Below are 27,839 nucleotides of genomic sequence, written 5' to 3' on the forward strand. Positions count from 1 at the left end.
AGGCACTGGCATAAAAGCTAAAAGCATCGTGCAATGTGAACAGTACGTTTATAGCCACGTAACTTTTGTTTTGCAGTACCTCTGCTCCCCCCATACCCACACACTGGGTTAACACACAGCCACTTTCAGCAACTTAGAAAGCTACATCTCATTAAAAAAATCATTAAATTTCCTTTAACTTCAGTGGAAGCAGTATTTCTTAAAAAATATTTGTATTTAATTCTGAGATTATTACTATCATTCAACCATAAATTTGTTATCCTAAGCCATTTCCTTCACTGAGAATGAGTTTACTGCAGGAACAATTGACTGCAGTGCCAAAGCTGGTAATATTCGAATAGACCAGATGGACGTGGCACTCTCACCTTTTAAATTTCTCATATTCTAGAGGAAGGCAGCACCAGAACTAAACCTACCCATGAAAAAGGACAATCTTTTTGACTTTTTGGTAAGGCGAGATGGATTTGAATCACCCACATCACTCCAAGTTTACCAAAGCAACTGCCTTTGATTTTCTTTTCAAGATTTTCCTTGTGGCTTTTACATTAAAATATGAATGTACCTACAGGAGGGGAAAAAAAAAGAAAAAAAGAAGAAAGAGCTAAGGAGAGAACACTGCACATTGCAACACTGCACAAGCTTTCTGAGTCTCAGAAACAGCTTTCTAATAGCAAACAAAAAACTGTTCTTCAATATTGATTCTTCATGTTATTGAACTGGATTTGTTAGCAAAATATTAACTTCAGTAGCACTTGATATCTGTTAGGAACAGTAACTGAAGCATGCATCTAGAACTAAACACATTGCAGGAGTCTGGAGTTCACTGATGTAAAAAAAAAAAAGAGAGAGGAAAAAAAAAAGACATTTTAAGTGAAATTTAAAATGAAGAAATGAGGAAAGCCGAGGAAAAAAATCAAGCTGCTTTGGTGTTAATACTTTGAATTCCCATTTCCTTGAAAATCATGTTAATCTGCAGCGTACAGCTCGAGCTGCTTTCTGGTTGGAACTCTTACAGAAAGCATCGGCAACAAGAAAGAGATTACAATGACTCTTATTGCAAATAAGGACCGGAGTAGTTCTGTAAACCTGATCGATTTTTTCTTTGTTGCATTGATTACATTTGAAAAATCTTTTCTGTAAATACCCATCTTATTTAGCTGGAGGAAAACTACAGCACAAGAGCTATAATATATGGTTAGGATTAATCATGTAGCCTGGGGAGACTACTGGGAACTATCAGGCCATTTGGGTACACTGGAAAGTACTAGTGTTCACAAAAGTTTTTCAACACATTCGCAAACCAAAGTTGAAGCTGTCAGATTTGCTCTCAGCCATGCAGCTGCAGGAAGCAACAAATGATAACGAACCTGACTATTTGATAAAATATCATTCAGTTTGACACACAGATATTTTTCAAAGTGGTACAATTAACTAGCAGTCATGTAACCTGTACTGCATGAAATTATGGTTCCTTGTTCCTTCCTGGTTTTGTATCTGGACTGTTTGTATCTGGAGTGAGTGTCACCGCCCTTTTCTGTCGGTGCCCCCTTGCATGTGCTTGCAGCCTTTCTCCCATATTTCACAGCAGCTGTCGGTGGTGTACCAACGAGGCAAAGGGTGCATTTGCAGAAGGACAAGGCACCGAGTTGCCCCCAAGCATTTCCCACTCTGCCGTTACTACCAGCCCTGTGGGCGCCGAGTGTGCCTCACCAGCTCAAAGCCCACTGCTGCTGGCAGGCAGCAAGCCAGGGGCAGGCGCCCTCCCTGCACACCCCATTGGGCAAAGTAATTTCTTGCAAGATTTACAAACTCTTGCATACAGCTTACTCACAGCCACTTTCATTTGGGAACATGATCTCAACCTCCTTGTGTTTCTCTCCTTAAATAAGGAACAACAACAACCAACTATTTACAACCTTGCTAAGCTGAAAGGGAAAGCCAAAAAGTACAACTAGGAAGCACGATCTCGCAATCTACCATGGAAGTAGAAAATAAATAGGATCACTGTAGGAAAAAAAAAAATCAAATGGAATGCATAAAAGTATTATTTGCTCAAAATATAAACCAAACAGCTTAGAAGGACCTCACATTGTTATTATAGATACATATAAATATTTGGCATTCCGTTTGGGGTAGCTATTTATTGAGAAATTCACTTCTCTTTCCTTGTAGATGCACTCAGTCCTAGTGTGCCATTTGAAAATCTGGCATGCAGGCCTGCCTTTCTTTTCACATTCCCTTCCCACCAGCATCTCTTCTTCATAAATGAAAGGTTTTCACGCGAAATACAAATTTGTGCCTGTCACGTGCAAGGTCATTTAGAAAGAGCTTGAGCATAGATTGAAGGTCTTTTTTATCCCTCGCTTCTTCTCTTACTTTCCTCTCTTATCATTCTGACATTTTACTACAACAGAGTGTTCACAGACATTTGGCAGTCAAACATGCACTGGAAAAACAAGAACGCCTTGTAATTTTTAACCTTTCTTCAAAATTGTAATAGCCAATTTTGCAAAGAACATTTCCATCAGGGCTTATTTGATAAATATGCTCTTGAACACAAATATGCAACAAGCCACAGCTAATAATGCTGTCATGTTTACTCATTCACAAATCAATATTGAAACAAGCAGTACTAACTCCTTTGCTGCAGCCCGAGATTCCTCTGATTGAATTCAGCAATAACGCTTCCACGGACTGCAGGGATGTGGGTTAAGTCTCTGCGTGCACTGCTGGCAGGCTCCATCCCTGCATTTTCCCATTTCTTCTCTCTGCAGTAGATGGAGGCTGTTTCCTGTCAATGCCAGAAGTCTAAGGGAGATGCACCAGTTACACTAAAACAGCGCGTATCATAAAATACCCATATTTGTTCACCATTTTATCACTTGACGAGCACAGACATAACTGAAAAGATACATGTGTATCAAGAAAGACCCAATACAAATCCAGTAGGTGTCTAAAGCAGCTTTCTCCTCATGGAAAAAACAATGCAGCAACCTCTAAATCTGTGTCTATTTAGAGCGTGAAAACTTTTAATAGTATGAACATTGCCTGAGTTTTAAACAGTCCAATGTTGCTTTTATTCTCTCCTGTTTTGTCTGGTGTACAACCAAAAAGTACACTTAAGCAACTCTACTAGCAAACAGCTGGACTAGCTACATAGTTCAATGACACAGAGGTTATACTTTAAATACTTTTTATATTTATCTAAAGACAAGGAACCTAATCTCTTACAGTGACGACACATGGAAGACGATCAAAATAATAATTTAAAATGATTAAAGAAAAGGAAGATAGTAAAATAGGCAAAAGTACAGTAAGCACCATTTACTTAACCACACACCATATAAAAGACATGACAATGAGTGTGCTGAACCTTCCCCTGGTTTGCAGAAATCTTAGGTAACAGATTGAAGAAACAGGAAAACTTAAAAAAAAAAAATTCAGGATATGTGTCTGTGTGAGTAATGTTGCTGTATTCTTCATGGGTGTAAGTGAAAAGAATGAAAGGAAACTGATGGTGAAGGAGATGGTAACCAAGTTGTATTCAAAAGAGTAAGAGGACAAATGTAATGCTCAATCATTTTAATAAGAGTCTTTGTGGTTCTGAGATTGCTAGCAGGCCATTTTTTTCTTACAGGATTAAATTATATTGGTTTCAGGCCGCATTAATTATTAAGCTCAGGTCATCCAATTAAGGAGGGAAAAACACAATGTCACACAGACAGGCAGTTGTAAATCTTCAGTTACTCATCCCAGGTATGAATCATCCATTGACAACACACAATTCCAAGGTCAAACAGATTCATACAGAGCACTATGCTGAACAGCTTTCAATGAATTGCAAATTGATTAAAAATAAAGAAATCACTATTGTCTTATATTTTTTCCAGCTGAAAAGGGTGAAAACAATCCAATTTATTATAAATGAGAAAGGTCATTATGAAGATATTTAGAGTGGCATTGCACATAAAACTTCCACTTTTATTAGTATCAATAGAAGTCTTAGTGTCTTAACAGGAGCCTGATGGTAGCTGTGATGCTCCCCATGCACTGGCAGCCAAAGAACTGCAGCATCTCTTCTCCCTCACCTCCCAAAATGCTTCTGAGGGTGACAAAGTATAGTTGTTCCCTTCTCCTCTCCTTCCGTATACTCTGCCTTAAAACCCGACCGATGGGTAGTAATTTTTGCAAGGAACCTCCCAGTTCAGTAGAAACTGGAATGAAACCAATCACCCATTGCACATGGCAATTGCACTGCTATCAGAGAGTAATGATTTTCAGTCACTACTGACTTGGCTTGAATCTGAACTACCGGCCCAAAGGTCAAAAGCTTTCTAACCAATTATCAATCTCCTGGTCCATCCAGCCCCCTCTATTATCTTGATTTCCTTTGCAAGATTAATGTTGTTGCCATAGTTTAATCAAATAAGCCTCTAGATCTGACATTTACTTCCATCCTACAGATGCTTCTTCACAGAGATGAGGCAAGAAAACCATAATAAAATAACTGCTATAAATATCGCTTACAATTAAATATTGACTGTAAAGATTTATTTAGGAATTAAAACAAAGAACTTTGTCACTATGTTGAGTACAGTCAGTGGTCTCTTAAACATCTGAACCACTTACATCTGAATTTTCAGAAAGGAATTCATGTGGTTTCAAAGATCCAGAGCCCCAAATGGCACATAACGAGTGTTGTCCTAATGTGCAGACATTCAATACTTCCAAAAAATCACTGGCATATGTGTACAGGATCCATAGCTGGCCTTCTGTGTATCATAGTCTGGATTCCAGGCTGTCTGCCCTTCATCTCTCTCCCCGTAAAGATGACACCTAATAGAAGGGTAAGGATGATCGGACTTATCTAGCTGGTTCTGGACCAGTTGCAATGCTAGCCAGCAGTTTCTTGCTATCTCCAGATCCAGAATATCATGGTTTACTTGGATGGTTTTTGCTGTTCCTCACCCCCCTTCATATCACATGCATGCCTAATGACAAATGAGTTAATTTAAGCATTCTACTCAAGTGAAAAAAAAAAAAAGAGAGAAAAAAGAATTTCAAGATGACTTCTAAATATATCTAGCTTATTTCTCAAAATAAATCATCATGGTCTCAAAATATTGTTCAGTATTTTAGTTTTGGAATAGCTCACAGAACACTTGTACTGAATGCATTTTTCAGGAACAACAGGGAACTGATGAAGAATTTACTATACATAAATTCCTCTGTGAAATGATGCCATATGTCTACGTGGTTAATGGCTGTAAGAACATAATTTGTCTAAGTGGAAAAACAAATGGGTATTTCCCTAGTCTCTCACTATTCCCTCTGTATACACCTACTCATACGCACTCATAAGTGCACATACACATTTATTTTTTTCTACAAAAGAACAGATTTTTATTAAATGTTTCTTTCTAATTTAGCACACTTATCATTGCTATTTTCTTTTCTTGACTTTTAGTAATTATAATTGATATATTTGATTTATATATATACATATATATATATATAATGCCTGAAACAAAAAAAAGGAAAGTTGTCTCTGCTTTCCCTCTAACAGTATTTCCACTGAGCACATGGGCTAAATAAAGATTGAATAGCATTAAATAAATGTAATATACTGGAGCCATCTGTTCTCATTCAGTATTAGACATTACTGCACTTTTGACAGTCCTATATTTGTAATATAACGCATTCCAGCTGAATTCATAAGATAGCCATTATCTAACACAAATACTTTCCACCCCAAAAATTATTTTTTCACTAAGAGTAGCAAATGCCATTTTGAAAACAAGATGACAATGCAATTCTGTATCTTCCTCAGAACTATTCGGCAGAAATTGGAACAACTAAGCAAACAGCCAGGGCCGGCTTCAGCTGGGTGGTTGAAGCTGCGATACCACTTCTGGTCATGCAGAGGAACAAGCTCTCACAACAGAAGTTAAATACCACCTATTCAATGGCAACTCTGTGTTGTATTTTATGAACTCCCTGGGATCTGAGATAATTTTTATCATCACAGTGAAGTCTGAAAGAACCAAAATTGCTATCTTACTTCTGAGAACATTTGGGAAACATGAGTAGGGTTTTTACAGTGCATTACATTTCACTTTCATATCTTGCTAGCAATGGGATTTCTCTGACATCAGTAGCCCAGGGGTTTCCCCCAGCAAAGCACCTGAATCCTTCCAGGAGGTCCAAGGCAGATGAACAGCCTGACCACTTACAGGGCTCTGAGTTGCCCACACCGCTGATAACTAACCCAGCTGTGGAACACGCTGCAGAGCTGGAGCCATGAGTAGGAGGGGTACCAAAGAACAACCCAGAACTGTGAAGAACATCTTTTTCACAAAACCTTTGGGTGTTTATCATAGCTACAGTAAGTCAATCTTGCTATGGTGCTAACAGACACTTGAGATGAGATACGTGGCTAGTAAGTTAAATAATGCAAGTACAATCCCTTGCCCTGAATCAGATATCAACTGTTGAGTACGGCTATAAACACTCGATACGTCCAGTGACGGAATGAGGTGGAGTGTACCATACAATGTTCACACAGTGCTTATCAGTGAAAAACCATCGCTCATTGATTTCCTAACATTTTCGACCTGTGCTAAAAAAAAAAAAGTTAAAATAAATAAAAAAAATCTAACAGCATTATGATTCCTATGTAATGACTTTGTGCAACTGTAGATAACAACAGATGCTTTCATTTGTTTATAACATTATGTATTAATTTACTTTTCAAACTTCACAACTTCCTTTCTCAATAACACACACATACATAAAATAATTTGGTATTATTGGGACACAAACCCACTAAAAAGTTAATTTTATAATTAAAAAAAAATATTCAGTTATCAGAAATATCTTGCAACTAGGTTAAAATTTCTGTCACCTCTGGGGTGAGAACTCTTCTAGCACTTCTATGTAAAGCTAGTGACTGTTAACAGTGCTTTACTCTGCAATTATACGCACAGTTTCTTTGGCTACAACTGATCCTGGGGGTGCTAGGCCTCATTTTTGTTTTGTATGCCTTTTCCCAATAGGCAGTCCAGCTTAAATTTTTTATGTGGTTGCTGTGGGCAAGTAGAATTTCATACACAGTAGCAGAGTAGAAACCAGTGGGTGACTTTCTGGTGTTATTATCTGGATATTGATTGCGGTGGCTGTTAGTAATAATACTGTCCTGTTGCTTCTGGTTGAAAGATGATTAGTACATGATTGTAACAATTTCTGGACTACATGTGATTTTTCAAAACGATGCTCTAGTTAAAGCTCAAATTTTGCAATAAACGAGCTATAGATTCTCAAAGAAGTCAGCTTACTGCTTGGTTGGAGTAGCTCAGAAACAACAGTTTTTTTAACATCATAAAAGTTAAATATGAAGAAACCACTGTGCTCACCAAGCAGAGTAGGAAGCCAACTGCAGACATAATAAGTAGCTAGCGATTGTGATTTTTGAGTTTTAAAAGAACAACTTTGCTGCTAAGGAATTATGAAATCATAAATATAAAAAAGGGTATCTCAAATTGACAAGAAATATTGGCAGTTCAATAGTCTTAAAATTACATCATTTAAAAGCAAAAAAAAAAAAAGTGTCACTGACTTTCAGAGTTTGAAATCCCACATTCACAAACAAATTCACTTTATTGAGCATCGGTGATTCACAACGTCAATGAGATTCAGCTCTTATATGGTTGTGGTACTGGTTGCTCTAACAGATAAGTTTTGTAGTAATTTAAAGTAAAAATGTTATGATCTCCAAATAAAAGCTAAGTCCAAGATATCAATGCAATACACATTTTAATATTAAAAATCACTAGTATACAATAACATTTACAAGTATGAGAAGACTTTTTTTGAAAAGGCTGTGCACAGAAGTCTTGTGGTGAAGCCTAGATGTTTGAAGAAGCTAGTGGACATAAGGAAGGAACCAAAATTATGCAGACTCAGTAGCTAAACGTGGTCTCACAAATGAAGGCTTTTAACATAAAGGACAGGAATGGCAACTACAGGAAGGACATTAGTTTACTAATTAACAACACATTTCCACACTCAACTCTCAACAGACTGTAGATGAATATGTACACTTGAAGGAAAAAAAAAAGAAGAGAAAACCAATTTTTTTTTCTTATTAGAAAATGGTAACATCACTAGAAAGTGCTTATTCACCTCAAGATATCTGTATTGAAAACCAATAAATCTCTTAGGATTAATTTTATTTAAAAACTGAAAACAAAAAAAACCAACAAAGATCCCACAGGATTTGTACAACTATACTGTGGAGACAGAAAAAAAAAAAATTGCCATCTGTACAATTAAAAAACAGGTTCACTGTATTGTTTGCAATATGAGTTGACAATATGAAGAAAAACTATCAAACCCTCCAAAAACATCCAGCACCTAAACAGACTAACAGGAATCAGGCAAAAAAAAATACACTCCAAAATACGTTAACTTTTTTTCAAATTAATTTCTTTTCTTCTATTCTAGAGTTTATTAAATATAACATCCCTTAAATAACCACCTGTGAAGATAAAAATCCTATGCAGCTATTCCTACAAGATGACTGGATTTGGAAGCCACTGAGCAATGGAATGAAATAGAATAGCCCAGATATACTCTGGAGGACCTCAAAAAGTGGCAGCAGAAGTCCATACAACTGTGATGCCAAAAGCCACAACTCCACAGATGTAGCAAAGAGGGAATAGCTACAGTCCTAAACACAACACAAGATTCCTTTTACCTGCCTTCCTCCTCCAACTATATTTAAAACAGAGTGGCAATAAAGGGCTTTCTACTCATCTTCTGTGTAAGGTGAAATTCATTGTTGATGACTGTTTTGCACTGAAAAATATTAACTAAGATAATGGAATTTCAAGGGTTGTGGTTTTTTTTTTTTTTTTTCCAGTTAAAAAACATATCCAAGTTTTCCATAAGGCACAAAAGTTATGACATTTTTCACTCTTCTCCTTCTTGAAAATGAAGTGGAATTTAAGTGTTCTAATTACAGGCTATTATTATTTATACTGACATGGACATAACTAAGCAGCCAGAAACTCAGTTCAATGATACAAAAGCTCTGTTTAGAATTTTATAGAATATTATTATTAACCTGAACTATAAAAGATCTTATTACTTGCCTGTAAATTTACCATTTTAATCCATAAAGTTAATAGAGCTTTATCTATCATCTGTATTCCTATACTTTATACCTTTTCACATCAAACTCCTAACATGTAAAACCACGTAAATTTTACAAAAGGTAGGAACAATTATCTATATTAATTCCTACCTATAAAACAATTTTCCCAGACAGTGAGATTATAAAATACAGTAAAAAGACATAATAGCACATCACTTTGTTATTGTCAACTCAAGGGCGCACCTGGAGATTCAGATGGCTGGGAAAAAGTCCACAGCTGCAGTAAATGCTGTGTCCTATTACAATTTCATGACAAGCATAGTAGTAGTTTTACATATGAATATACCCACTGCAGAGCATGAAAACTTTATGATTCGCTTAACTACCAAACATTGGAGGAACACACTATGCATAGGGGAAAAAAAGACAGAGCCTGGAGCAGAGGTAATGTTCTTGTTTCTCATTGGAGTAAGAACCACAGTTCTTTTATGTCTGTAGCAAGTCACTGAGATGAGAATAATTTAGCTTAATCCAGCTGGAATAGAAGAACAAACAAACAAAGCAAATCACGCTCATCTCTGTATTTTCCTAGTTCACTGAAGCAAGCATCACTGCCTGTAATAGCACAGTCTGAGGCTAGGAAGTCAAACTGAAGTGTTTAATGAGACACTAGGCAAGTCTTGCAGTTCTATTAAAAATGTAGCTACCAACCCAAGTTTCCTCTCAGCTCTGAGCAATGCACCCATTAGTAATGTTCACAGCATCCTTGATAGGGGGAGGGGGTGATGGGCCTTTAATGTTTTATCTTCTGCAGAATGGATCTGAGACAGAACAAAGAACTGGAGAACAAGTGTATCTCTGATTGCCCTGTCTTCTCCCAGCTCCACAACGCTATATTTTTTTCTGCCAAACCAAACCCCCCACCCAGACTGAGAGCAACAGCGCTGCCCCTCTGCCACTCAGACTGGTAACCAACTCCATTGTTCCCTGATGATGGAGAACACACCATGATCCAGGAACTGGTGCATTTTGGCCAAGTCTGGGCAGGCAATTGTTAATTATCTGGGAACACAATTAAGGTTTCTAGCTGCTACTCCCAGTTTGGAGCTAAATGTGACCTTCACTTTCACATTAGAAGGATGTATAGGAGGCATGCACGATGCTTACACGAGTTATAGGTAACCACATGACTGGCCAGCAGGGCACTAGCAGCTGCTCATCTTTGGTGACTGGGAATCCTAAGGCACCTTCCCTCTGCCCCTTGATGCATCCAGGTGATTTCAAAGACATCAGCTTGTATTGCTTACTAACAGCTTTTATTGCAGAGTGAGTACAAGCTCTGTTTTTCTTTGGTTAGCTACTTACCAGTCTAGTAATCTTGTTCCTATAGGCAAATTTTGTTGTAACCTAACCAGAGAACACACACACACAACTTTAACATGCGAACACAAAAAGGGAAAACCTACTCATTTTATTAACATGTGATTCACTACAAACCTTAGCATCAGAGATTCAAAGACAGGATAAAATCATTGGTATGACCGAGGTTTGGTCCTGTGTAACCATGCTGACATAGTCATGTCATCCTGTAGCAGTTGCCCATCAAGGCAGCTTATTTTACAAAGCATCCTGTTAAACTAAGTAGAAGTTTTACAAATCTGTTAAATGGAAATTTCATCCACTCCACAACAAGAAAGGTTAGTGCGTTGGATTTCAACCTGAACGCAGTAATTTTGTCTCCATATTGTTATTGTATCATCATTTCCTATTAAGAGTGATCCTCTTAGGAGAGATGAGTGAAGACAGGCGTTGTTATCTATGATACATGTCATATTAAGTGAGCTTTGGGAATAAAAAACTATCTTTACTTTATTAGCACTTGAACAAAAGTCTACTCAAAACTCACAAAACTGGAAGTGTTCAAGGCCAGGCTGGATGGAGCTTTGAGCTGGCCTGGTGGGATGTGTCCCTGCCCATGGCAGGGGAGTTGGAATGAGATGGTCTTTAAGGTGTCTTCCAACCCAAACCATTCTGTAATTCTGTGAAATCACCTGGATCTTTTTGTATTGCGTCACTTGTAGACAGGATTTTAGAAGTGCATTACAGCATTTCTATATCAAACACAGATTTTTTCTTGGAATTTTATAAAGTTCACATTCAAGAAGAATGTTTCACTGTTTCCACTGTTTCATCTGCTAGAAGATGAATTTACATTAGCAAGGATTTAATTTGGCCACAACCATAAATATATTCCATTTAACTTTTGTATTTTTTAAAAATTTCTTCTCTTATCTTAGTTCAGCACCAGAACACCAATTAAAACCTGACTCTGCTTGAAGCCTCTGCCACTGACCTGAAGGGAAGCGATACACCAGAATAGATGGTGAGAGCCACAGCTGATGCAAGAGGATGGTGCTGCCACCACACCTGGGACACACCTGGCCAGAAGCATTCAGGCACTACAGGAGGGCTCTCGGTAACCAGCCTAGCAGTTCCTGGTGCAATTCCTATGGCTGGGCACAAGCAAAAGGAAAGAGCAAAGACTACCTGCACCCAGCTCTCCTGGGCTAACACTCACCTCAGCTAGTTTGGATGGTGACAAGGGCACTGTAAATTAATGAAAACTGAAACATTAACATTGTCTTCTTCAGCACACTGGTAGGGCATTTCTGGAGAGCACACATTTTATTCATATTGCATTAAGATGGCAGTAGAGAAAACTCAGTTAAAAGCATACTTATTACAAAATAACCTATTTGACAGACATTTCCTCTAATACAAATGAAGCTAGTAATTCAGAACGCCCTATTGACATTTCAACTTCAGAATCCTCTGTTTATGCACAACATACAGCTCAGCTACACATTAGATTAAGGTCTACTATCTGTAAGAGGTTTAATTGTCACATCTTAGTATTTACATCTTACCATCGGAATTGGCTTTGGCCCATATATCTAAGATGACATGCAACAGACCCTAAAAAGAACAATTTCCCTAGGACTGCCTTGATACTTTCAGACAGACACTATCCACAAAAGCAATGTGTTACAGGAATAAAAACATGAATGCACACAGGAGAAGAATGGCTGAACAAGGAACTTTTGAAATGCTTTTATCCACAGCATAGATAAATACATAAAAAATAACAGGAAAAGGGAGGAAAAAAAGGTGTGTAAAGGGGCTGCAAATACAATTTCTTGGAAAACTGCCAAATCTTTGTACCAGGTGCACTGCCAGGTGGGACATTATGTTGCATGACAGAGAAAACTGTCAGCCTAATGCCTAACACCATTGTTTTTGCACCACACGAAGTGTAATTTTGGAAGGGTTAGTAGGTAAGTTAGCAGTAATTAATCCTTGTGCCAGGAAAAGCTTTAGCTGGAAGCTTTGTTAGTGACTGCTGAAAACCCTTTCTTAGAATCTGAAAAAAAAAAAAAAAAAAACAGCAGCTACCTAATTCCTGGAGGACTGACGAAGATGGATAATGGACGTGTTTTTCTTTCACATACTCTTGGCAAACATCATGTAATTTTGGGAGCAGCTGCAACAAGTACATGAAAAAAAGGGGTTTGAAACATATTTAAGTAATGACCTTGCAATTTTACACATACTTGATATGAAAGTGATCGATATAACAAGGCTGAATTCACTGAACTTCTATTCTAGTTGTGTTTTTATCTTTGAGTACAGGAAACATTGAAAGTACAAAATTGCCGTTTTAAACACAGCTTTGGACTAAAGTTCTTCATAGTAGTAAGAAATCTTCCCATATTACAAGCTTTTCATACAGAAGATATATCAAAGAACACTTAATATCCTAATATTAAATTGAAACATTGTGTTGTTCTGTAGCTAATGTTCAGATTTTTGTCTTCAAGTGTTTTAGACCAAAAATTACACAAAGAACCTTTTTTCTTGTTATAAAAGTGCTTCATTTTTGATATTGAGTAGACAAGCTATGACCTAACTTCATTAGCCTTGCAAGTATTATGAAAGAAATTAAAGTGATTATATGCTGTTGTATTACTTTGCTGAAACTTTGGTGTTTATTATTCCTAAGGCACAGATCACCTGCCTCTTTTTGTTTTTATTTTACTTGTGGTTTTGTTACAAGTTTAAGGAAAACACAAATTATACAGAAAACCTATTGTAATCAATTAAATTATACAGAAAACCTATTATAATCAATTGTGTGACTTTCCTTATTTAAAAGAAAAAGTAGCAAGGAACCAAAGTTGAAGGTAAAAATCTGTTAACGTGATTCCTTGATCACCTGGATAAACTTTCTACTTACTGAAGGAGCTATATTGCTTCCAATAAAAAGTTTAAAAAAAGATAGCACTGTCTTCATTTGCATTCATTTCTACAATGCCTCATTTTCACAAAGAAAATATGTTACCTAATTATTAATGGAAGAGCATTATATAATAACGTAAATTAAACCATAAGTAGGATTTTAGATGCACTTGTCCAAGGAACCATCACTTGACATTAAGACGTAAGTTAAAGAAAAGAAAGGAAAAATGCAGCAGCAGACATCGTGGTATCTCGCATTGGTATTCTGAAGGAAAGCATTTCTGACATGATACTACAGCAACTATCATAGTTACAGGCCAAGGGAGTAAATTAAAAACAGTATGATAGCTGTCTGCACATTTTTACAAGCCAAGCAACATGATACTTGAGATTGGGTCTGTTTTGGCAACATGTTTTTACAAGCCTGATACTACCCAAGGAGGCAGCGCAAATCACATCCGTGGCTTAGTTTCTGAAGGTTTACAATTGCCTGTGAAGTTTAGCCATAGCATAAGTTTTTACAGAGAGGTTTAAAGGTTAGTTTCATGATAGCTCCTCAGTGACCTCCCATTTATTCTCTCCTAATGACTGGCTTCCTTAAAATTATATTAACTGTCTTTCCTTATGTAAAAGAAGGAAATATGGCTACCATATTTCATATTTCACATGCCATGTGTCTTGACATGAAGAATGCTAATACAGTGAAATAAATAACTTCTTAAGCAAGTAGACCTGGATAGGAATAGTGTAAATACAATGCAACTAAAATGCAGGTACATTAGAGACACTCTAATTTAAAAGTACATTTTTGGGGTTTTTGTTTTTTTGTTTTCAGTTTAATTCCAGTCCGTTTTGTTATAGACTTTCAAACATTATCAGCTGAATTCCAGTAAGAGAAGAACTTTTTTTTTTATATTTTGGTAATCAGAAAAGATATAAACAATTATGCAAATAGCATAACTATGAAATCAGTACACAGTTAACGTGTCATTAGTGTATATTGGCAATAAGTCCTGACAGATATTTCTCTGTTACTCATAATTAAGAAATGTTGTCTCTGTGCTCAGATCCATAGAAAGTAAATTATGATCCAAATGCTTCTTTTTATACTCCCAGTATTTTAGTTTTCTCAGGAAAGCTAACAAGGAATACAGTGAAAAAAGTATGTATTCGATACATGGACATTCCACTTCTAAAGATCAGATGACAGTAAAAGTGGAAGAGGAAGCCTCTCACCATTCTTAAGTCTCAGATCAGTCTCACCTGTGCTTTAAATCTGTATGAAACTTCTAGGGTTCTCCTGTGACTAAGGACAACTCTTTGTTGTGCATTAAACAGGAATAACTTCCTGCTGTCATACAAAATAGAAACTGTGACCTGAAAATTATAGTGGTATGTTTCATAGCAAAGTGAAGAAAGTGAGAACGTAAATCATTTTAATATAAACAACCAAGTGATCTACAAAAAAGACGCAGAGTAGAGAGTTAAAATAAAATTTGTTTTCTCATGAAAGAAAATTATCTCTTTAGACAGAAAACATTTGTTTACTTTATGATCCTAGTATAAGGCAACGTGTGAGACAATTACCTGCCACTGTTCCTCAGGGATGCACTGAGAAATCTCTTATGAACGCAGACAGAGAAAACATTTTGTTTCTCTCTCGACAGTCTGTCACAGAATCCTACTGGTATACAAGGAATACTGGAGGAGCATAAAAAGAAAACTAACACACACATACCTAATACAGATACAGTTTAGAGACAGACACGTATAAAGGAGTGAGAACACTTTAACAATCTGGACTAAATTTGAATTACTATCCTTGAGATTAATCAAACATAAAAGAACTCCGATAAGAAAAGAATTCTACAAATTTCTTCTACACTTGTGCCACCTACTGGCTATTGCTGAAAGCCAGAAATATGCGCATTCAGTTTGCTGGCAGAATTCCGGTGGCAATCTTTTTTTTTTTCTTTTTTTCATAATTCCTGATAAATTCAAAACTGAGATGTAATAATATGGTTGGGTGTCAGACTCAGAAAGTCCCCAGAAACTGCAAAATCCAAAATGGCAGCTGCTGATAGCTGCTCCTCCGCTTCAAGACTTGCAAGAAGGTCTCTTGAACAACTTCTCTATTCCACTCAGGTCACACTTCTTGAGAAGAGTTTTACTGAAACTGGTGAACTGAAGAATCAAGCTTGTACTGGGTAAACAGTAAGAATGCCAGCAGTAGTGAGATTTCATTTAAGAGGCCAAGTGTCTCTTTCTGCGGTGAAAAATACATGAAAGGAAGTTCATCATCAAGTCCCCCATCTAGAGAAATGCCCTACAGTTAAAGGAGTGCCTGGATGTGTTTTTTTTTCTTTGTTTGTTTTTTGAAATGTTACAAAAAGCTTACTGTGATCAAAGCCCATTGTCAAAAAAAGAAAAACCTTTAATTTGAAAAAAAAAGATTTTAAAATTATTAAACTAATTTTGGGGGTTTATCAGAGGGATCTAGAAGAGTGCAGACAAACAAGTGTGCTGTGTCACATACCGAGGCAGAAGACACGTGGCTGTGCGCATTCTCAGTCACTTTATTCAGCCCTGAAATCTGCACCAGCAGCCTACACAGAACTCTATTAACTGCTTTTTTAATAATAATAATAAAAAAATCTTTCTTCACAGAATTCTTCCTTTCACAAGATTAAGCAAATAATTGCAATACCCAGAAGGAATCACAAAGCATATGTAGTTAAATGGACAAAGATAAGCACTGTAAATGATCACCTGATCTGTCTCCAGATTCAAAAGAACACAGCAGAATTAAATCCAAGCTAACTGATCCAAGCTAATCCAAGCTAATTTGCCTGCCATTGAGATCTTTAAGTAAGTTTAGCAAATTTAGTAGGATCCACTTCTCTGGTTAACACTGGAAGATCTACCTGACCTGGCCCTGGCCAAACAGGCTTCTTGTGGAAGAAGATAAGGTCGTGATAGCGTGCATATGGATCTGACTGGGACAGTCAGCATGGGTTGCCCCTTGCCTCGGGAAAATGCAGACACATTCATGGGATTTCCTTCACTCAAGGAAAGCACATGGGTGAAGTCATGAGTACTGCAGAAGGATGAGGGAATCCAGTGTGCGCCTCAAGGAGATTTAACCTTGGGGGAAAAAGAACCTGTGATTTGAGTTGTACGTTACAGGACCTTGCAAACAAGGGAGGATGTCTCACTGGAAACAGGGCAAGTGCCATAGTGACCCAGTCTGAGCTGGTTTTGGCACTCAATAACTCAATAATACAACACACCACTTCTGTCTTGAGCCACCAGCATAACAGACTGAGGCTCAGCTGACCTAATTTTTCTGAAAGGATATACCATACCATACGATGCTATGCTCAGCTATAAAATACTTCATCCAGTTACAGCCAAAAACATTTTACAGTTCATAACCATCAAGAGGAGAGACTTTTAGGAGTGGGTCTCTCGGAGGGGGGGGTGGGGAGGGGGCAGGTCCAAGAGAGATCAACACTAACACTATGTGAGACAGAAATCAGAAACAAATTCTTCTATGCAAAACCATGAAAGTAGAAAAGGCAGGAATGCTGAGGACTCCATATGTATTATTGCCAGTAACAATGACAAACATGTATGTAATCCAAATGACACAGAATTTCAGGTCCAGCAAATACAGAGAAGCATTCCAGTACACTTAAATGTAAAACTCCGTGCTCTTTTGCCGTAGTCTTTAAGATACTGTTCTAATGTCACAGAAGTGGAAGTACTAGAAAGATTACGACAATAAGGTAGCTCAATGTATGTTTATACTACCATTACAGGAATTCTTTCTCCTTAGAAATTAATTTATCCCAAAACAAAATGTGGAAAAAAAAATCTGACTTTTTTTTTTTTTAAAGTCTGGAAAATAGCAGGGTACTATAATGTTTTCAGGAAGCAAAGTAAATGTTTTTGAGGTTCTTTTGTGCATTTGAATGACATTTTTATAAAATTAGCTCCTTGTTAAACTGAAGTACATCTGTTACCAAAACATGGGGCTGTATATGAGCTGTACAGTGCTTTAAATAAAGACATAATCTTAAGTATTTTTAGTGTTCATTTAAAATAAATACTGCATCAATTACATTTAGTAACCCAAAGTTATGATGATGAGAAAAGAATCATTTAACATAAAAATTCATTGTTTTTCTATCACTGAACCCTAAAATAAGGAATGATCCATGGCTGGATTCTCCAAGGGTGGACAGCTGTATAACATATACCAGCCAGAGGCTTGCAGAATGCAGCTTATATTTCATGCCTTAGTACACTTTCCTGGTAGAGTAGTGTACAATATTAGAGAGTAATATTGTCTTGGAATATTTCTGCTTTCCTAAACTGTACTTGACACTTCAAATTAAGATTGAAAAATCGGACAGAGCGGAAAATGATAACATCTCAAAATTTGTTAAGAACACCAAGCTTTTATCTTTTTATTCTGCAAGATCTTACTGCTCACATGTTCACCCAAGTGCTGGTACTACTTTAACGCCATTCTCCTGTGCTTATTCAGTTCTGCTGTTGAGTACTTATCAGCAATTCTTTATGTAAATTGTTTAGGAGCATCCTTCAGGGTGGGATTTCCATGTTAGTGAGACAGTTCACTTTCCAGTTACCATTATATATTCATAAAGGAAAAATAATTACTTGCAAGAGAAGTACTTTACCTAGCAAAGAAATTTAGTTTAAAGTCTCTGAAGCTCAAGGAACTCCCATTCTATCATGGCCTAAGGTCTTAATAATCTCTCTATAGCTTGAGAGTTAAACATCTATAGAACTAATTTACTTACATGATCTCCATACAATAATTGCAGAGTCAGGACATGTGAGCATGGAGTACTTCAGTATAACTCTAAATAACCATTTAGAATGTAGAAACAAAATATTAATGCATAATGCAAATTTGCAAATTAAATCTAATTATTTGCTCATTTTTTTTCCTCATGCAATCACATGCCTGATTGGATTTCAAGTTCTTATCTTCTCTGCATGCATATTTGCAAATATCTCTAAAAGTAACAAACAATATGCAGCAGCAACAGAATTTTAAATTTTATTTAATACAATCACATTTCACTAAAGTTTTATTCATTCCACTGGATATGGAGCTGAACTAAGCATTAAGAAACTACATCTGAAAGTCTCATTAACTTAAGAACATAAAACAGAATTATTATTTTTAGCATCCCTGTAAATATTAAATATTTTTTTCTCTTTTTTTTGCTTTCAGGTAGAAACTCTTCCATTATAACAAGAGCAAAGTATACCTGTTCTTACTTTGGACCTCTGACCACATCAGACCTCTGCATTTAATCAGCAGTTAGGATGGTGAGCATAGGGATAGGAAACCTATTAGAAATAAAGTTTGGCTTTAGTGGCTGTCACAGGAGAGCCATCAGTTTGCACATGGTACCTGGGACTTTGTCTCATTGTCTGAGTCAGCCTGCTTGTATAAACATCTCATTTTTGCTTTGCTGATGTTGTAACTGGCAGTAGCAAAATCAGAGTGTTCATGTAGTTCACAGCAGTACTTATGTTATTTGACCACATTAACTAGCTTTGCTCATAGCAAGGCCCCTAGATGAGAAGTAGGTTGAATCTCCTATTGCTTGGCTGTACCAATGCTCAATAGCAGTGTTGCAACTAGGGCAGCTGGTGGTACCTTGCACAACTTGGTTCTCCCTGCCTTTCCAACGTGACTACCATCCAAACTAGCTAGGAAAAGCCTAAACCACACTAATGCAATGACATAAGCTGTCACAGGGTCCGCGTTTGACTCAAATACATAGCAGATACACAGCAGCTAATGCACCTCAGGCTGAAGGCCTAACAACTTCTAAAGATATTGTCCCCTTCCAACATGCAGGCAGGAAATGTAGAATAGTTGCAGTGAGGAGGGTCCTACAAAGGTTGAGTTCAACTGGCAGACTACTTAGGGGCTGACCCGAAGTTAAAGCGTATTAAGAATGCTATCCCAATGCTCCCTGAACACTGATACACACGGGGCATCAACTGCCTCACCAGGAAGCCTGTTCCAGTGTTTGACGACCCTCATGGAAAGACATTTTTCCTATGTCTAGCCTGACCCTCCCCTGGCACAGCTTTGTGCCGTTCCCATCCTACCATTGGTGACCAGGAGCAGAGATTGGCACCTCCCTCTGTGCTTCCCCTCCTCAGGGAGTTGCAGAGAGCCATGGGGTCACCTCTCAGCCTCCTCTTCTCCAGAGGAGTCAACCCAAGTGTCCTCAGCCTCTCCTCACAGGACATTCCAGCCCTTTTACCAGCTTTGTTGCCCTCCTCTAGACACTTTCAAGGTCCTTAACATCCTTTTTTACATTGTGGCTTCCCAGTCACTCATCTACCAGGCTGTACCTGTGTCTGGCATTACTCTGTCCCAGGTGCAGAATCCATCATTTGTTCTTGTTAAATGTCATGCTGTTGCTGATTGCCCAATGTTCCAGACTACCTAAATACCTCTGCAACGCCTCTTGTCAGGGTCCAGAGCACCTCCCACTTTCATATAATTAGCATATTTACTGAGCATGCATTCAACCTTTGCATCCAGATCATTGATAAAAGCATTGAACGGAACTGGCCCCAACACTGAGCCCTTGGGAATGCCACAAATAACTGGTCACCAGCCAGATGAACCACATTCACTAACACTCTTTGAGCCCTACCACTCACAGACAGGTCATCACCCAGTGTAATGTGTACATGTTCATCTCACAATTGGACAACTTGTCCAGAGGGATACTGTGAGTATCCTGACTGAGGGACAATGACATATGGAAACAGAGAAACAAATAAGAAACTTCAGTGCAGACAGACTAGAAAATCTTGCCTGTTATCATGTTCTTTTCTGAAGGAAAGGACTGAACTCTAATCATAGCTTAAGATCATAACCTTATTTTCACAGGACTTGCAGTGTTGAAATATTCTGCCTTGAATATCTACCTTCTGTGTAGCACAGCTTTAGTGAATTATGACAAGGACACCATCTGTGGTCAAAGGATACCGTTAGGCCATAAAACATCAGAAGACAGTCTGTACCTACCTTTAAAATCAAGCACAACACAAGAATATGCACACATTTTCACACATTTGCCAGGTATTTGCCAATGCTTGCCAGCAGGCATAGTTAGACTACATTTCCAAGTAAACTCAATATATATATTTAAAATGGAGAGTATACTTACAACAATAAAATTAGTTTTGTAGAACAAATTGCATACAGTCATATGAGGCCAAAGCACTTACCTTCACAAGTGTTAAAAAAAAAAAGTTCTAAGAAAGGTGGTAAGCTCAGTAAACATTTATGAAAAACCTAATTTAAACACTTTTTCCTGTAACAGATAGTATTATGAAATGTTTCTCCTCTCAGCATTTCCTTTTGTCCAAACAGATATTAAAATGCAGGATGCAACTCCACATTTCCACATAAGAGACTTTGCCAGAAAGGGTAAGCTATGCCAAATGATGTAAAGGTTTAGAAAAAAACAAACACACACTTGAGAAAACTTGGGAAGTGATTGTGAACAATAAATCTTTAGACGTAGTTGTCTGTTGTCCGTTTTAGATGTTGTGAAGAATAGTATCCTTTTCTGGTTGTTCATAATCTAACGCACAGTCAAATTTTGTTTTGAAAGGGCGTGCATGCTCTTCAAGTACTACCATATTTTTGCAGTGTGTCAGGAGGGACCCTCAGGCTGGGCAGAGATTGCTCTGAGAGCAGGTGAAGCTGCTCAGCTGGGGAGCTTTCTGGAGTGCAAGGCAAGGTAGGCAGAAACAGCAACACAGCACAGAAGGAACTTGAAGAAGTGGTGCAGGCTGGGAGACTCCTGAGAAGATGCAGGGAGCAGATGTACAGCCAAGTTTTCAGAGGTGGCAGACAAAGTGATTCTCCTAAGGATCTAGAGCTGGATGTGTGAAGTTTGCTGCATCTGAGGATGTCACTTGAAATCACTGGGTGAGCAAGGCCATGGGGAAAAAAAACTGCTCTACAAGGGCAGAATGAGCAGGAAAGGAACTGAGGCCAGTTCTTTCATTTCCAGCTGTCACAAGTGGAATTTTAATTTGTTTGAAAAGCTACATCTTGCTCTAGTTGGTATTTTATTAAGCCTCAGTTAGAAGCCCTTTGTTATTCCCAGTGCATTTATTTTAACTAAAAGGTGCAGGCAGACATACTCCTAGATTCTGACTGACTTGAGCCTTGTCACCAATATATATGTAGAATAGCAATTAACATTTGATAAAAGTCATGGGCATGGAAAAGTGAACTTTTCATTCGTCTCCCACAACCAGCATCGCACAAGCCAACTCCATGGATACTGCTATGAATGCAGGCCTTGCAAGGGCTTTTACCAAGGATCTTTACCAATATTAAAACTGACTTTTAAAGGTGCCATAGAATTGCTTATAAACAGGAATATATAAAGCAGTATTATACATGTGTATTTCAAAAGACAGGTATTTTGAAAAGGAGGATAGTTTTCAATGTTTTAATACAATCACAGTCCTAAGAAAAAAAGAAAATACACGAAGTAGAAAGCTAATCACTTTCAAGTACAAAACACATTTCAACCAATAATTATATGAAAAGGATAGCAACAGTCGAACACAAATACCACATTAAGGTACAGATATCACAGTAAGGAATTTCCAAAACAGGAATGTTGTAGGGCCTGTGTGTTCAGAGACAATATTTTCAAAAGAGTGGAAGAGTGAAGACTCTTCTCACATGGTCTTTACAGTTCTTCAGTATAGAGCATGTTTAAAAACTTTTGTCCTCAACCAGAAACATCAGAAGAATGCTCTTTTTTAATGAAACCTAAGATCTTTTTGCTCTTTTATTTCAGGAGCCAGGGTTTCAGAAAAAGTTTACAGTATATAGCAAAACTTACAATTAAAATCATCAGATGTGATGACCTTTGCAATACCAAAGTCCCAAAGAAGCTGCTTTTAAGAATAAAAGTGTGAAAAAACCTTCTTTGTGCCACACTTTAAAATTTTCAACAGCGTGACAATTTTGATGAAGTGTAAGTCACAAAAAAAAATGTTGATTTCCATTGTTAGGTAAATAGGTCCTCTTTACTAAAATGAAGTCTGGATTCAACAGGCTACCACCAACAGTGCAAAAGAAAATTTTTAAAAAAGTTTTAATTTGAAGAATAATCATGAGAAAAAGAAGTGACAGTCACTTAATTCTTTGAATCCCCTTTCAGAGTACTTATAACTCAAGTGTTAAGACTAGCTAAAACTGCACAGACGAGACACAGAAGGAGCTGGTTCAAGCAAAAAGTCCTGAAGACTGCAACTATGAAGACTCTCTTCAAATTCCTAATTAAGATTCTAACAATGATTTGAGTACATTTTCACTTTGCTACCAGTGGTAAAACATATGAAGTTCATTTCATAAAGAAGAGACAACAATGGTCCTAAATACAAAGGTTTGAGCTGTGAAGATAACCCCAGATAATCTGTTTCACTACCATATTCCCTGTCAGCAAGTAAATCAGAAACAAGTGCTTAATAAGAACCTGAGCTTTTAAATCTCACTGTCCATCCAGATCTCCTTTAACATGGATGTGGGGATGTGGACACCCAGAAACATCGAAAGGCATCTTTCAGCTCCCTGTCCAGGAGATGCAAATGCCGTTCCTCCGTTACCAGATCAGCCCCTCAAGGGCTCCAAGATGGAGGAGCAGGTGACCCTAACTACCAGCACCAAAAGCCTGCCGGGTGCTGAGGACATGCTGTTCCACCACACTGCTGCAGGCAGCCATCGTGTCAAGGCATGGCAGCACAGGAAGGGCAAGCATGACACCAAGAACGGGGCAGGTCCCAGTAAGTTCTCAAGTAACCTTTCCAGAGGTAGTATTAATGGTACTTTTCTGTCTTACTTTGGATTACAAGTATTATTATTGCAAATAGACTAATAAGTGGGTTTTGTATTTAGATTAAGATAAGTAGACTAATACTAAATTCATAGCTTTATGTGTCTATATGTGTATCTATGGTGTATTTCTTTTGTGCATAAAATTATTTGAACGTAAATGAGGCACTCAATGTTTTGGTTGTTCTGTGAGCTTTTAAGCAAGTCAAAAACACCAACTCCATTACTGCACTTCCAAGGACCAAAGTAGAACTGTGAAATACCTTTTACCTCTCATGTTTTGATGCCTAATCTTCCTACTCTTCTGCCTACACAGACTGTCAATAGCCAACTTGCTTCAATGTTTTATTTGCTAATATAGTCTGTAGCTCCTAACATCAGGCACTAACACTAGTTGAGCTCAATCTCCATATTGACTGATTTTAACATTCCTATTTCCTTCCCACTATCACCCGTCACCAGTATTACCAAATTTTTAAGTTTTTGCAAAAGTTTTCAAAAAAAAGTTTTCAAAAAAATAAAAATAAAGGCGATAAACACTACATGTGTGGAAGGGGGTGGAAGAGGGCAATTGTCACTCCTCTTGGGGGTTTCCTGGCTGGTGGATCATTGCTGAGGTTAATGCTGAACTAGGCAAATTATTAGCTTCAGTTCTAATGGAAATCACACTGCTAAATACTGTTATCTCTCATGGGATGGTAGTTCTAAGAATGAACTTTGTAAGAAGTTTTGCATGTCATGGTTGCGCTGCTTTGTGAACTCTATCTCACTGATTTTCTACCAACTACAAGTGCACAAAATACTCTAAATTAGTAGTATATTGTATTGTCACTTAAATTCTTCAGCTACCATATAACTCCTGTTTTTATTTATTGGTAAATTATATCACAGACTGAATAAAACACAGGCACAAGAAAAAACAGTAAAATATGTAACAGTGCAAATTAGAATAAAACATCAAGAAAACATCTGAGACCCCACGAGAATCATCTAGGGAAAAAACTGTGCCCTTCTTTCGATAGTTAGATTAATTTAAAAATGAACCAAGGCTGCACCTTCTGAGGAAGAACGGCTGCAGAGCTGAATGAGAACACGTGGGAGAGTAGAAGTCATGAGGAACAAGGGGAAAAGATGTTACCTAAAAGCATCAAATCAAGCACAGCCTAGGCAAGTGGCAACTGACAATCGTTACCCGAGAGGATTAGCTGGGTGTTGTGTGAAAGAGTTCGTCACTCTCGTTTTAGTTTTCAGTCATTTCTGCCTGTATGACAGTGCTATTTATCATATACCAGAAAGGCCGGGTACTGCCTTGATATAGAAAGAGCTCTTCCATCTGGATTATACTGGTGACACTGTTTTGTGATACAGTGAAGGAGTTCAAGTCTTTCCTAAGAATGTCACATTATCTGGCAGGATCTGAATGATGTAAAAGTCACAGAGGCTGGTCTTGAACATTTCTTCAGAAATTCTGCAGTTCTGGGTGATGGTTCAAGAAAATAATAGGGATAATCTGTTACAACTTTCTAGATACTCAGTTTTTCCTCTGCTTATTGACAATGTACTATAAAGCTGCTGAATGGCTAAATGTGTAGCTATTTCTTAAACATTTTATTTGAATTTATCAAAATTAAGAAGCAGGCAAGCAAAGTCAACCGATATATTTTTTTTTCCATGCAAAATTAGAATTCCAGAAATATCTGGAACATTTAGTGGTATTGCTGGTCTCCTCTAACATTAATAGATTTCCTGTTATTTCTGAGGAATTCATGAGAGCTGACAAGGATAATGACTTACAGAGGAAGTTCATCACATTCACTCCTGTGAACAAGAAGCAATCTGTCTCCCAAGCACTCACAGAAACCACTACCTGTGGCTGTTTCCTTCCTGGACAGGCAGATGTCCTACCCCACCTCACCTCACCGCCACCTCATCTGCACTCACATTCAGCAGCTGAGCAGAACAGCGAGGTCTCACTTCATATGAAGACACTTGCTATTATGACCACTTAATATAAAAGCTTTGAGGAAATAAAAATGGCGCTGTTGAATAAGAGACTGATTGTCTCCCTGAGCCTAAGGACAGGTTAGCCCAGCTCATTTAAGTGCTTTCAATTAAAACATGAAACTGAGCCCAAGGAGGCTACAGCTCAACCTTTCTGGAATTGAAGAGAAGTAATACAACACTGAGGCATGCAGGCAGGTAACTGGAGCCTGGCATGCGTTCAAGCTACCTGAGCAGAGCAAGAGAAAGTCCTTCCTATCACGTGAGAAACTGCTGGACATGACACCAAAGCACGGACTTAAACACAGTTACAAACATTGCCAGGAAGAAGGTCTGGATTTCACAGCGTAAAGTAGAGTTATGGGAGAAACAACCATGCGTCACAAATAGCTGAAGGGCAAGCACTGGAAACCTTTCTGGGAACAGGGTCTCACCTCTGGTGGGAGGGGAGGTCCCCTGGCTCCAGCTGAGGAGGAAGGAGAACTCCCAGGAGTGCCAAAGTCCTCTGGTCAGCCCTTGGCATGCACAGGCAGTGAAATGCAGTTCTGAGCTCTCGGTGGTGTCTATCTTCTGCTGGAAATTTATGTGCACTTTGTAATCTACAGTATTTAGCTTCACTTAAAGACATTTCGCATTTGGATGTTTCATGGATGTATAACTTACCCTGGTCAATATTTAGTATTCATCAAATGGACAGTAAACACACCAAAGAGAGCAGTTATCAAGACTCTTAATAAAAACAAGAAGTTTTCTTGTTCTTTAAGCTGATTATCCAGCTCTTAAAGTCATTACAATAAATTTGCCTTTTATAGATTATTGACCTGGTTTACTTCCATTTCATTGATAACCCATTACCATACATCACAGTAACAGAGCTGCTGATCACACACACCTCTCAGCAAGCCCTGCAGCCTCTTGCCTGTAGGTAAACAAATGGATGAGGAGTGCCTTGGGACTGCACAGCACTTGGCAGTTACAGCTGCTCAGAAACGTGGTATGTTCAAAGACCAAGTTACTGACCTGGCCGACAAACAGCGCTCCCAAGAGCACCTGCACAAACACTCCAACATCAGGTATCTGAAAGAAGCCTGTTTTATCCTGCTGCAGCACCAACTGGGCATGTGTATGACAAGTTTTACCGCCTGGAAGTTGGAGTTTCAGCCATTAAACTAATGACTTGAGCTAGTACCTACTCTAATCTTGGCAGCTTCAGAACAAAGTACATCTATTCTGTTTCAAATGGATCTTCTCCAAATGACCACGTCCACAATATCTACTAAAGGAAATCTAATGTTTCAGGACTCCAGTAATGAAATGGCTCATTCCATGTTTAGAAATATTGCTCCCCCCTACCTCAAGTGATAGAGTTCTTTTTTTTTTTTTCCTGAGAACTTGAAGCTTATTTAGGATTTCACACATATTTTTTTGATCATCATGGTTCTGCCTTCAAGAATTACACACAGGCTTTTATATCTCTGCTCATTTCCTTCAGTAATCCAGCAATAAAAACATGAATAGGCAAATTAAGTTCTTTTATTTTTCCCTAAGAACAGAAATATATACCACGTAATTGTTTTAATTTAAAAAAAGTTGGACTGCTTTTTAACAACCATTATTTTTACAAGACATCCAAGTGAACAAAGTAAAAGAATTGGTCTTGCATTTCATGTGTGGAAAATGCATTTGTTAGAGCATAATGGAGACGGGCATTAAAAACATTTTATTACTGAACAATACTGTAGCATGATCCATTTCTGTCTCTACATGCATTTGGTTTTGGAGTAGTCACAGGGGAGACTTAACCAGCTACATATTGGGTGGAAAAAAAAAAAGATTTAAATCTGACTTAATGATCAAGTGTTGTAGAAACAAAAACAAACAGATAACTGCAACAATATTGAGGTAAAAAAAAGTTAGCAAGCATACCTAAGAATAGCTTTTGACATTTACAAACTATATGATCTTATAGTATACTTCCTCAATATTTTCCATACCACATTTACTCAACTCATATCAGAAAAGAGCAAATAAAACTGTAGAGATGGCTGTGAACTTCTCACATGGTGGTCTGAGTTAGCCTCATTCTTATACTGCAAGCCTCACTACCAATAACCACATAACAGCTGGAGTAATGTTCTGCAACCTCCCCATTTTACCTTTGGTGAACTGCACTATGCTGTGTAGAAAAGTGACAGGGTGCTCTACATCTCCATTACACAAATTTAGTAGTAAATTGAAAGCCTCTTACGCACACTACATCAATTTACTTCTCCAGTCCAAAGTTATAATTTCCAGTATTTATTTTGCATTTCTTTTATAAGGGAATCATATTAATTTTATTCTTATCTCATGCACCTAAAAAAAAATAATTAAAAAGTTAAAACATCCAGCATGTATCTGCCACGTAGAAAGTGAAAAGCAGACTCACTGCTGAAAAGCAAAAGCTACCTGCTG

The 27,839-nt window shown here is 37.7% G+C and overlaps 1 protein-coding gene across 7 annotated transcripts in view; it reads right to left on the bottom strand.

Annotated features, from left to right (window-relative positions):
• Window positions 1-27,839, bottom strand: part of CDH12 (cadherin 12) — a 573,314-nt gene that overhangs the window by 399,914 nt on the left and 145,561 nt on the right. The window contains exon 1 of one of the 7 annotated variants that reach the window (XM_080580156.1): window positions 18,280-18,355. The exons of 5 other annotated variants lie outside the window; for them this stretch is intronic. The gene's annotated coding sequence lies outside the window, so the exon portion shown is untranslated. Of the gene's footprint in view, window positions 1-416; window positions 563-18,279; window positions 18,356-27,839 lie in introns of those variants that run through there. One more of the 7 variants, XM_080580176.1, reaches the window with a different exon arrangement.

Source organism: Anser brachyrhynchus, assembly GCF_964034855.1.
Source record: "Anser brachyrhynchus genome assembly, chromosome: 2".
Lineage (NCBI taxonomy): Eukaryota > Metazoa > Chordata > Aves > Anseriformes > Anatidae > Anser > Anser brachyrhynchus.